The following is a 13,826-nucleotide window of genomic DNA, read 5'->3' as shown; positions in this document are numbered from 1 at the left end:
AAAGCAATTTGGAACAATGCCCTCATATTCACTAAACTCTGCATACCTTTTCATCAAGATATATCACTATTAGGCATGTATGTGTGTGTGTGTGTATTCTGTTATTCAATCATTTCAATCATGTCCAAATTTTTATGACCCATATGAGATTTTCTTGGCAAAGATATTAGAGTGGTTTACCATCTTCTTCTCTAGCTCATTTTACAGATGAGGAAACTGAAACAAACAGGATTAAGTGACTTGCCCAAGGTCACACAGCTAGTAAGTGTCTGAGGCCAGATTTGAACTCAGGGAGGGGAGTCTTCCTAACTATTCACTGAGCTACCTTTGTTGTTGTTGGGTCATTTTCATCATCTCCAACTCTTTGTGACCCCATTTGGGGTTTTCTTGGCAAAAATACTGGAGTGGTTTGCAATTTCCTTTTCTAGCTTATGCTACAGATGAGGAAATGAAGAAAATGGAGTTAAGTGACTTGTCCAGGGTCACACAGCTAAGTGTCTCAGGCTGGATTTGAACTTATAAAGATGGGTTTTTCTGATTACAAGCCTAAAGCTATACCCACTGTGCCACCTGGTTGCCCCACCTAGATAGAATATATGTGTGTAAACATGTGTGTGTGTGTGTGTGTTCATAGGACAGCACAGACTGAAGTCTTTATAATAGTGAGCAGGTCTAAGGGCAAGAAAGAAAAAAAAACAAAATGGTTTTGAGATCAATGTTGTGATGACAACTGAGACTTGGAAAAAGAAGCAGTAACCCAGAGTGAGAAGTGCTCCTAAATTCCACAGGTAGTCAACTATTGTGAATCCCTATGGATTGATGACCTAAGGAAGAAGAGATCAATACCCCTCTCCACATTTCCCTTACCTCCCATTGCTTATGCACTGTGGCCCAGAGAGGGCCTTAAGAAACATATTCCTTTGCTTCTTTCCTCTCTACAACTTAAGGGAAACTGCAGTTCAGAAACATCTTAGTTACAAGTTAAAATGGAGATATTCAGGAGGAGCTTGGGGAGACAATTGTAGGTTCTTTCTAGCAAACTTTTTTTCCTTTCATTTTCACTGTTTTATACATTTTGAAAGTTCTTAGTAGTTTCAGAGCCCTTCTATTATGTGTTTTCATTTGTTTTAACTGTTCAGATCAGACTTTACTCAAAGTCAGGCTGTATTGCAATATGGGAAACTCCCTCACTTGAGAGACCACTTGGCCAGTGACTTGTGTAGAATGTGACTTGGTAGAAAACTAAGATATTATACTTCCTCAGTGTGTCACAGTTATACTCTCCAGTGTGTCTAAGGAAACTAGCACATAAGTTTATTTGGGCTGCTTCCACTGCAGGTATTAAACTCTATCAAAGATGGCTACTATAATTTGAGGATGAGGCATCTGATGACTCAGTGGATAGAGTACTAGGCCTGGAGATGGGAAGACCTGAGTTCAAATCCAGCTTCAGACACTTCCTAGCTGTATGACCCTGGACAATCCACTTAGCTTCTGATTGCTTGATGAAAGGATCCACTGTATTCACTACAGAAGGAAATGACAAACCACTTTAGTATCTTTACCAAGAAAATTCATGGACAGCTATGGTCCAAAAAGTCACAAATAGTCTGAATGACTGAAAAACATCTGCATAATTGGAGGATATATGTCTTAACAGTAATTTAAAGATATTAAATGCATTAGAATTTCTTCAAGGAGAATAAAATTAGTTCACCTCTTTGGTACCCATTGGGTATATACTGACATAGGGAAATTCAGGCTTTTAAGCTTTAATAGAAATGAAAGAATAAATGTTGGACCTGGGAGGTTAAAAATACTCTGGAATTTCCATTGTCCATCAGAGAAATACTACTGCTTCTATGACTACCAGAAAGGCCCCCAAAAGTGTATAAGAAATAGTGACACTCTTTAGAAGGGAAGGCCTGAAAAGGAAATCCAAGAGTACAACGATTAGAGAGAGTGAAAAGAATAAAGAGAGTATTTTTAGAACACTTGTGCATATTTAAACTCTGACCTCTACTCCTAGTCTAGTTTGTCTACAAGTCATTTCTGGCCTTCTTGCCAGAGTCTCTAAAACCTGGCCCTCAGCACCCACTCAGAATTGATCACAGTAGCATACATTCTATACTCCAAGCTCTATGGCAGAGATATGCTAAAGGGCCAATGAAAATGCTTCCCTTCCCACCCACCCTCACCCCTATCACCCCAGTCAATTTTGAATCAGAGGTTAACAAAAGAAAGCTGCCTTCTAGACCTCCTGATGCCCATTTCTCCCGATTCTCCTCTGCTCCCCACCAAGGCTTAGAGAGGCTGGAGTTTAGTGTAGGAGGAATGATTTATTCTGTCTCTCATTTTATGTAGGTAAAAAGTAAAAAGATATACGTCAATTATCACAGTATTGCCTAGGATAGTTCACTAACAGAAAGGGGACAGTGATCATTAACAAAATCACTGGACCACGTATTTTTCATATGATTATTTAGAGTATGGTCTACAAGTGGATTGAAGACTACTTGTTAAGCATTAGAAAACAAACTTGGAATAAGTACAAGATTGGAAAAGAAAATTATCAACATTTCTTATAACTCTTTACAAACTGTCTTGATAATACTCCCTCTGATCATATGCACAAATGAAATTCTTCATACTTTCTACTCAGTACACATATAAAAACATATATTCAAATGGATATGAACACCAAACTGGGCCTTTTCTAATCTCTGTAAAGAAGATAAACTTTATTGGAACTTCTTTTATAATAATCAGTAAAAGATTTTCTAAATTACCTGATGTGTGATTGACACACAACAAAGGTTTCAAAATCCCCATTAATGCTTCTGTTTTACAAAAGAGTTCTATTTTGGTGTATAGACATATTCTTATTTAAAAAAAATACTACAATAAAGCATAATGGCAATGAATGCCCAGTGCACATGAGCCATACAATTGTCATGGTTGCTTAGCAACCACTGACGGGTACTGTATGTTGGAGAGCAAGGGGATACAAAAGAATGAATGAAGGCCTTATCAACTGCATTGATTTCAGGTAGAAGAAAACTGTCCTCGAAGTAAAATGGCATCTTTTAGCTTATGAAAGGAAATGGGACTAAAAAAAAGTTTATTTGCCTATTTAAAAAAAAATTACTTAAGCCACTGCAGTAGATACATTCTGATAGGGTGATAAGTTACTTCGTGGAAAAGAACCAGTTTTATTGCTGATAAAAGGAAGAGAAAGGGGTGCTTAGCAAATTTGCCCTTGAATGTTAGTGTAGTAAGGCAAATTACCAATAGGCATTAGGAACAGTTTTCCCATATTTTCTTCATAGATTGAGCAAAACTTTATAGTTTTTTAATATTTTAAGTAGTCATGAAAGTCTTATATTTTCAAGTAAAAGCAATATTATTTAATTAACTGAGTTTTCAGTTTGGAGACAGGAAGACCTAATTTCAGTTCAAAAATCTCTGATATTTGATATTTATATGACCCTAAGCAAATCCCTTAACCTGTATGTGCCCATAAGCATCACTTATATTACAGATGGGCTTCAGTATTCTACTGGTGAAAGGCATTCTTATACTGGCAATTCCACACTCTGAGGAAATCACATATCTTCAAATAATCTGTATTTCTAAAGTGCCCCTATTTGCAAATACAATAATTTGAAAAAATTCTTTTTTCTCCTCCCAATGTCTTCTATTTTCTCTGTGCAGATTTTCTAAACTATTATTTTTAAAGCTTTCAAAAATGTTAGTAAAATCCTTTATTTTCATATCACTTTCATTTCTGACTATGTCTCTCCTCTACCCCCCATTCATCAAAACCAGCCTTTTCAAAAAAGGATAAAAGCAAGAAAGAAAAAAGTAGTTCAGCATAAGGGTGGAATATTGGTTAAGTAAATCATTCTATTCATCTCACTCTGCTTAGAGAATGAGATAAAATTGTCTGATACTTAAAACAGGTGAAAACAATCAATCAATCAATCCTAAACTTTAGACTAAGTAAGAGAAGACCTTAGAACTTGAATAAAGTTGCATAGAAAGACAGTTTGGGTAGGCTCCGGGAAAACCTGATCACATTCTTGGAGGTCACCTAAAAAATATCAAGTCAGCAAAGAACCAGAATCATTCCAGAAATTGCAGTATGGTGTTCCAGTAAAACCCTTGTGAAGAAATTATTTTGGAGAGGATGCATCATGCAAGAGAGGCTTTACTTGAAGCTTCACATAAGTTTCCTTCTTCCTTCTTCTTTGGCCCTAGAAGGACCTGTGAATCTTGTAAAGCCTGTGGATTCTGGAGTTTACATCCCCCAGATGGTGTACTAGGGCCATCTCAAGTCGTCTGACAGCAGTGTCTACATTGGGAGCCAAGGCAGAATTGGTTAGAAATTTATTGCTCCATGAGGAACCCAGCAAAGAAAATACATTATGCTTAAGGTAAAACTCAACCACCCCACAACGAAGAGAAAAGGACTTCTTGTAACTAGGAACTTTGAGTTTTCCTTTGGTTACATGTACTCTCCAAGCTTGAGAACATATTCTCCAAGATTCATTATGTACCAGTGGAAGAAAGTTTCACACAGTTTTGGGGAAATGTTCTGTATCAATTGTTTTTGTTTACCATAGAAAATATCGCTTTCTAAAAGCTATCTAAATCTGAGTTATTGATTCTCCATTAATAATCTTGGACAGAAGTATACCAGTGGAGGTTCAAGAACCTTAACACTAGAAAAGTTACCCCCAATCTCTCAAAGATACCCCTATATCCCTTGGGAATAAGCTCTGGGGACCTGTCTCATCAGGGCAATTGGAATTTGGGACAAATGTGTTACATCAGCAAAACCAACCAAACATCAGTTGAATCTAATTGTAAGTATGTATGTATGTATGTCTGTGTATTGTGAACCCTGAACCCCACAAACCCCACAAACCCCAATTTGAAACATAGTCTGCTCTAAGAAAGAGACAAATGAAATTGGGTACGTGTGTCCATGGTTTAATTTCTTTCAAGGTGGCTTGACATGCATTTCATGTGAGTTCAATCCAAAACTGGGCCCCCCCAAGGGGGTCAGTTCAGAACTGGCTTGGATTGGGATTTTGGGATACAGCCTTATATGCCCTTTGAAGAGTAGGTGTTTCCAAGGGGTCCCAATCAACTGTGATTGGTCAACACACTAGGAGGTAGGTAATATTAAAATGAGATCTTAAGTACATGCTTTAGATCACTCAGTCCACAGGGGACAATGTCACCTGCCATCAAAGGAAATACAACTCCCAGTCTGTCTCCACCCAAACCTGAGTAGGATAAAATCATTTCAGGCCTGGATTGGAGTTTAACCAAGATAAGAAGTTTCAATGTAATCTCATTATCAGAGATGTCCTTCTGAAGAGCTTTGATCAGAAGACTGAAGGGGAGCAGGGAGCTCTGAGTCTTCAGGACACAGATTACCAAGAGAAATAATTTTTAACATTATATATGCATATATGTGTATATATATATGTATGTATATATATATATGTATATATATGTATATATATGTATATATATGTATATATAGGTATATCTATCTGTGTACACACACATCAATGCCCATACCCTTACCTTTGCAAAGAAGAAAAAGAAAGGTGTATTCTTCTTTTAAGCCAAACTTGGTCACTCTAACTATATAGCATCAAGTTTTGATTGTTTTCTTTTTCCATTTACACTGAAGTAGTTATAGTGTGAGGCAGCTATATGGCACAGTGCTTGGAGTATTGGGTCAGGAAGACCTGAGTTCAAATCTGGATTCAGAAACTTACTAGCTGTGTGACCTTGGGCAAGTCACTTAACTTCTGTTTGCCACAGAGACAGAGAAGTGACTCAGCGGATAGAGTGTGGGGCCTAGAGTTAAGAAGACCTGAGTTCAAATCTGGCCTTAGACATTCACTAGTTGTGTGACCCTGGGCAAGTCAATTAACCCGTGTTTGCCTAATGCATTGGAGAAGGAAATTATAAACCACTCCAATATTTTTGCCAAGGAAACTCCATACAGGGCTAAGAAGAGTCAGACATGACTGAACAGCAACAAAATCACAGTAAATGTGGTTTATCTAGTTTCACTTTTTATGAAATCAGTATGGCTTCTTCTGAATTTTTCATGTTTATTATTTGTTAGGGCATAGCAACATTCCATTAAATTCCTATACTACAGTTTGTTTAGTCATTTGTCAATTTGGAGGCATCTATTTTGTTTTCTACTCTTTATTACTACAAAGAGTATCGCTCTAAATATATTTTGCATATGCCACCTTTCTTTTCTGTTCTTGATATTCTTGGGGTGTATGGCAAGCAGTAGGACCTCTTTGTCAAAGGGCATAGAAGATTTATTCAATGGTGAACTGATATGCAGAAGGGATGATCTCCACCAGTTTTTTTTTTTACTTGACTTTTTACTTAATAAACTATGTCAGCTACCTCAGTCCATGATCATCAGTCTTTCTTGCTATAATTGTCATCCTTGGTACTATATAATCATATTTTTCCAACTGAAAATTCAGTTGTATGATCTGACAAAGGATATTCCTTTTGTAAAGCCTCATTAAAATCTGCTTGCTTTTTTCTTTTTTTAAATCAATACTGTCCTAGAAAATCTGTGGACATATGGTTACCACATAAATAATATAAACCTATCTCATTTTTACTTTCAGTGCCTTGTTTGGCCTTAAAAAACACTGTTTTCTTAAGACACTTCTTGTTCACCTAGTTTGGTAGTCAAGCATTTTATATTTGGAGTGAGGTATCCACTGTTGGCATTATGAGATAGCAAAAGACCCAACAAATATGTTAAGAAAGTTCAAATGGAGATGCTATCCCTAAAATGAAACAAAGCAAAACAAAACAAACAAACAAAAAAACTATTATACAAGGAGATTCCAATCTTATAGAATTGAAGCATTTCATCCAATTTGTTTATTCTGCTTTTCCTCATGGACCTCAAAATACCAATCCAAATACACATGTCACTTCTGGAGTGGTACAAACTTTGTTTAGTTGGTATATCCCATTCCCCTGTGGTTTACACAAATGGCTTTTGTTTCCCTTTCAGACTCTTCTCCCTTTCCCTTCCTCTTATATAAATTGCTGTCATTCAGTTATAAATCCCCTGGGAATATTTTCATCCTCCAACCCTAATTGGGCAATTTAGCATAAGAGAGTTGATTCAATTGTGATCCAGATGGTTCTGGAGCTGAAAGTGAGACTGGTGACTTTGCACAGCCCTCCCTCACTTAAATCCAATTCACTTGCATATCATGGCATCACCTTCCTGATGTTATGGTCCTCTAGGAGAAAGAAGGATAATAGAGTTCCAAGCTCTAGGCAGATTCCCTTAAGCAAACTCAGAATAGTAGCTCTTTAAACTGGTATAAATCTCAGGAACTTTGGTTCTTTTGAGACTTGCTGAACTTCTTCATGAATCCCCTTTTTTTTTCATTCCTTTGTAGATTAAACAGACACAAGATAAACTATTTTTGGTAACAAGCATGAACTTCTCTAAGAGACTGTATTTTAAATTTCATTCATTTATTGTACATGAAAGAGACTATTGAGATTTGCTGGAGGGAGTTTGAAATTTCCAGTTGGACATTTGTCCATCACTAATTTATGTTACTTTGTTTAAAGATAGTGAACTGTCCCCTTAATGGTTTGTGTTGTTTTATGTTGATAATTCAAAAGTGATTGGGGGAAATGGGAAAGGAAAAAAAAAACACTAAATTAATGCTAATATCTCTCTCTGTCTCTCTCTCTCTGCCTCTCTCTCTCTTTCCTCTTGATTATAAGAGTTGAAAGGCAGAATGATGTAGTGGATGATGTAGAAATGTGTCATTATTATTCTTCCTAAAGAGTAACTCCCTTTCAGCATTGCAGCAAAGGCTAAAAGGACAATGAGATTCTGAAAATAGAGAAAATAATGCTTATAAATTCTATCATCTTCAGTTCAACACATAGATATTGGGGGGAGTGTTTAAATTATTAAGATGTTTTAGTTAAGTATTTTAGGAACTAAACAATTAGTATATCTTTTCCTTTAAGGTTTACAAAACAATTTTCTTACACCAACTGTCTGAGGTAGATTGTAGAGGTATCATTCTTGCCCTTTTTATAGACAGTGAAACAGATGCAAATGAATGACAAGATTTGTTATACAGCTAGCAAACTCAGGTCTTTCAATTAATAACCCAGTGTTCTTTTTACTAACTACTCGCTATTTATAACTGTTTTAATATGAAAAAAAAAAATCCAACCTAGAACTGATTTACAATTTCTCAGCAAGCAATTATTAACCACTTCTATGTGCCAGACATTGTGCCAGGTGCAGTGAATACAAAGACAAATCTGAAACAGTTCCTTCTTTCTTCTTTAAGACTTCTTGTAGAGAGATTCTCTTTCTTTGTTAAAATCTCCTACAAAATTGATCTTAACCAATTTTAAATGACTTTGCCAATAACCAGGTCAAATAATGAAAGTTAACTCAACCCTAAAGTCTTGTCTTTAGTATTATAAATTATTATAAAATCAAAATTGGAACCTTGATCAATTGTCATGTTGATGTATTTAAGAAACTCAAATAAAAACAGAAAAAATAGAACTCATTTTTAATACTTTGTATTATTCACTCCCCCATTTAGAGGACAAGATTCCACTAAAGAATTAATAATAGAAAAGTTGCTAGATTAATTATCATTGTAACAAAAGTTTCAGGGATGGTATACATAAATACATTGAGTAATCAATTTTAAAACAGTATATATCAAGTAAGTTATTTATAATAAAACAATTCCAGCTTCTATCCATGTTCAAATAAATAACTCCCAATTAAAGTGAATGCTCCTTTTAAGACATTCACAAGATAGACCACATTCTTCTAAAATTAACTAATTATACTAAATAACAGAATTATATCCTGGTTTCACAAGTCTTTGACCTAATTATCCTTATATCATTATGAGGAATTAAAGGACCCTAACTTATATAGGAATATAGAAGTAGTAACAGATGTAAAGGTTAAATACTTAAGTTGTTGGGGCTGAAATTCTAAGTCAAATAGCTCAATCTTATACTTGCATCTTACTGTAGTAACTCAGATGTTCCAGTGTCAGTCTCTTATTTAATAGATTTAATATTGTTTACAAAACTTTTTGATTATTGGAATTTGCCATAAAAAATAGGAACATAACTAGAGGAACGGAACAATGTTCCCCTAATTTCATGTCAATTCCAGTAAGAAGTTATGTAGATGGCCAATTGCATTGAGCCAGGCTTAAAGTCTTCCAGGTGGATATTCATGTTGAGGAAACTGAGTCAGGAGAATCCTACCTTAGCTCATGTGGAATCGTTATTCTCCCAGCTTTTCCCATGAGAATAGCCTCTGCAATTCATAAATGCAGTTCATAGACCCTACAGTGTTATTGCAATCATGGATCATTGGTTCAATAGCATTCCTTGATAATCACACCTGGAGTCAGACCCAGAATCATGTCAGTTAACAGTACCATAAGGTCTTGAATAGCAAGTTCTAATAATCAGTTTCAGATATGTGACTATAATCTCACATTGGTAACAGTAAGAGATTCACAACAGAAAAAAATACTACTGCTCTCAGAATCTCTTAAATAATGGAAAAATCTTTAAAGTGAGTCTTAAGTAATTTGCATACATTCCTACACATGATCTAGTTCCCAATTAAATAACAAACATAAATAAAATCAAATTTCCCATTAAGATAAAACAAGATAGGTCATAAGTTACTACTCTTCACAGATTTTAATCTCTGTTTCTCAAGCTTATTTACCCTTCTTTAATCATACTTAATCTGAAAGACCAAGATACTTCAGGAATGGAATCTTAGACATATAAGTTAAAACACTAATTTTAACTCTTGCTAGACCATGGAATGAATTCTGATCTAAACAGAAAGATCTTTCCCACTTACAGCTCATTACAGTAATTCAGATGCTTTAGTATTAATCACTAGCCTTAGATCTCTGATGCTACTTCCATTGAGCTGCTAACTCTGACTCTTGTTCTGAAAGCATCCATTTAAGGCTGATCCAAAGGACGAAACAAACCTAGGAATGAAACTCAAAAATTCACAGTAGTTTTGGACATAATTGTTATCCATATCAAATTATTATCACAATAAATTAGCTTGCAAGTGGAAATTTAGTAGGCCTAAAAATCACACAAAAAATTTTGCAAAACATTTCTTCATGAAAGTATTTCCCTTTCTTAAAAAGAGCTTACAATTTATCCTGATGTTACTTTAATGAACTAAATTCCTAATTACCACAAAATTCCTAGTTACCTAAATTCTCTTGTCAAAAAGGTGTTTGTAATAAGGAGATTCAGCTTTTATAATCCAAGAACATACCCAATTAAATTAACCTTATCACAAGTTTACCAGGCCTTTAAAATTTTATTTGGTATTTTTTCTTCTGTCTTTAAATATATAACTAGAAATTAAGGAATCTCACATAGATAGTGGTAGCTCACAAACCTCCAAATTAACACACACACACACACACACACACACATATGAAACAGATTTGAAAATCACACTCCTATTTGGTGCAAGGATTCCCATTTACTCAGTAAGAATTCCACAACAAAAACTCTTGCACAGTATTGATAAGAATTTATGACTAGATGGTTCTAAAAATCTTTGTAGGTTTACAAAGGAAATTTTACAAGGTCTTTTCTTTGTATAATTACCAATTTTCCTTTCACAAAAATACCTTTGTAAATGCTTGATTAAGACAATAACTCCAAATAGCTTAGTTAACAATTTCACAAATTTCATGAGTGATTGCCATGTTATTTTAGCTGAAATTTCCTTTTAAATATAGACAAAACTTGGAAGCTTATGATTTCTTAAATTATAGTACATTAACATTATAAAAGCTATTTATGAAGGGTGTGAGAGAAATACAGTTTTCTTGATTTGTAAATTATTGGGAAAATTTTTTATAACCAGTCTCTCTGATAAGGGCCTCATTTCTAAAACATACAGAGAATTAAGTCAAATTTATAAGAATACAAGTCATTCCCCAGTTGCTAAATGGTCAAAGGATATGGACAGACAGTTCTCAGATAAAGAAATTAAAGCCATCTATAGTTATAAGAAAAAATGCTCTAAACCACTATTGATTAGAGAAATGCAAATCAAAACAATTCTGAGGTACCACATCACACCTATCAGATTGGCTAACATGACAAAACAGGAAAATGATAAATGTTGGAGAAGACATGTGGAAATTGGAACACTAATGTTTTGTTGGTGGAGTTGTTGAAATGATTCAACTATTTTGGAGAACAATTTGGAAATATACCCAAAAGGCTATAAAAATATGCATACCCTTTGACCCAGCAATAGCACTTCTAAGGCTGTATCCCAAAGAGATCATACAAATTGGAAAAGGACCCACATGTACAAAAATATTTATAGCAGCTCTTTTTTGTGGTGGCAAAGAATTCGAAATTGAGGGAATGCCCATCAATTGGGAATGGCTGAACAAGATGTGGTATATGAATGTAATGGAATACTATTGTGCTATAAAAAATGATTAGCAGGCCGACTTCAGAAAAACCTGGAAAGACCTGTATGGACTGATGCTGAGTGAAGTGAGCAGAACCAGAAGAACATTGTATACAGTAACAGCCACATTGTGTGATGACTAACATTGATAGACTTAGCCCTTCTCAGCAATGCGAGGATCTAAGACATCTTCAAAGGTCCCATGATGGAAAATGTTATCCACATCCAAAGAAAGAACTATGGAGTTTGAATGCAAATCGAAGCATACTATTTGCTATTCTTTTTTCTTCTGTTTTGTTTTGTTTCCTCTTTCTGGTGGTTCCTCTTCTTGGTTCTAACTCTTCCTTACAACATCACTAATGTGAAAATATGTTTAATAGGAATGTATATGTATAGCCTATATCAGATTGTGAGCAGTCTTGGGGAGGAATGTGGAGAGGGAGGAGGAGAAAAATTTAAAACTCAAAAACTTACGAAAGTGATTTTTGATAAATTAAAATAAATTAGTAAATTATTAAGCATTAATTCCCTCCAGATTCTAAAATGTGACGACAAGCAGGACAAAATTGGGGTGAGTATGATTTTTAATTTGGAAAACTGTGTAATTAGGCAGTCAAGACTTTTATAATCTGTTAATGAGGTTTGGGAGTAGCCAGAATCCCACTCTTGTATTTCAACAGGAACATAAGCCACTGTATGTCTAACAGTGGTATGTGCATTCTGGGATATGGTTGAATGTAAAGGAAAGTGAAGATAGTCTGAGTAATGGGTTTGAAAGATTAGGAAAGAGAAATAAAGGTTTGAGCAAAATTATGGAAGGTAGGGGAAAAAACTGGGGACATATGGGAGTGGGCAGAAACAAACCCATATGTCCTAAGTTCCTCCCAACCCCCATCTGAGGTGCCCTTGTGCCAGCTTCAGATAGTTTAAGGATGTTGAGAGGGTGTAAGGAAGGTTGATTTTGTTTTAAGTAGAAAGATTGAAAATGAAAATTTTGTAGTTTGATTTGAAAACAAATAGACAAAGTTATAGAGGTTTAGAAGGAATTATGTCTACCCGCCTTTCAGGATAAATCTGTAGGAATTTTTAAATCTACTATTTAGACTTAGATATAAACTAGAATTATTAAATCTAACACTATATAAATATTGGCTATGATAAAGATATTGGTCATTGTGATTTGAGATTATTACATAAAATCTTAATTTTTTTTTTGTACTGTTCAATTAATTATTATTAGCTCAGGAAGCTCTGGAGTTTTCTGCCTTGGGACACTGGGCACACCCTGTCAGCATTAAATCAAATTCCTTAGATGTCTTTTTGCCTTGGTCAAAAGCAGCAATACAACTCAGAGTCTTAGGCTTTCAACCTAGATAACCTACCAGGGAAAAGATATTGTTATTTGACAATTAGAAGTTTGTTCTATTCGCTTCCATTCACTGTTCTGTAAGGAGATAATAATTGAACCCACTTCCCAGGAATGTTGTTAGGATCACATGATTGTCATAGGACAAATGCTATCTGAATGTTAACTATTTTAATTAAATATTAAATGTTTCCTGCTTCGTAACTTTCTATGAGTTTTTAAATGTGATTAGTATGCCAATGGTGATGAGAGGATTTTCTGTGTAAAGCAATTTGGAAATACATCCTACTAAATTAAGGACACCTGATTGGTAACTAATTGGTTTTGTTTCAAGTTTAAATACATGATAATTGTTTATGGTATTGTTATGTTGAGGTTCAAGGAACCATATATTGAAGTTTAGGGGTACTGGGACCCCAAAATAGCAATATGTGGGTCTTGTTCAAATGAATTCAACCCAAACTTTCTTTCAGGCAAAGACAAGGCTTATTAAAGATCTGCCATATTGTCCAGACTCTTAAGGAGTCAAAACATTTATGACACTCATATTGATAAGCAGGCTAGAGTAAATCTCACCCATTGGCTAGATTTTAAGAATCTGAGCACTTGATTAGACTCTTAAAGGGTCTGAGCACCTTAATGGAGGCCAGATGGACCTTATATACAGAAAGACTGTGGGAGGGATCAAGGAGTGGCCAAGTAGTTTGGGTCCTGAAGGAGGGATCTGGGCGAAGGGTTCAATAGAACCCTGGTCCTGGAGTCAGGAGGACCTGAGTTCAAATCTGGCCTCAGACACTTGACAGTAGCTGTGTTACCCTGGGTAACTTATTTAACTCCATTGTCTAGCAGAAAAAAAAAGAAAGCTATAAAGTCCTCTATTTCATTAAA

This window comes from Vombatus ursinus, unplaced genomic scaffold, assembly GCF_900497805.2.
Source record: "Vombatus ursinus unplaced genomic scaffold, bare-nosed wombat genome assembly UNPS02014832.1, whole genome shotgun sequence".
Classification (NCBI taxonomy): Eukaryota; Metazoa; Chordata; class Mammalia; order Diprotodontia; family Vombatidae; genus Vombatus; species Vombatus ursinus.
Note: the sequence above shows the minus strand (reverse complement) of the source record.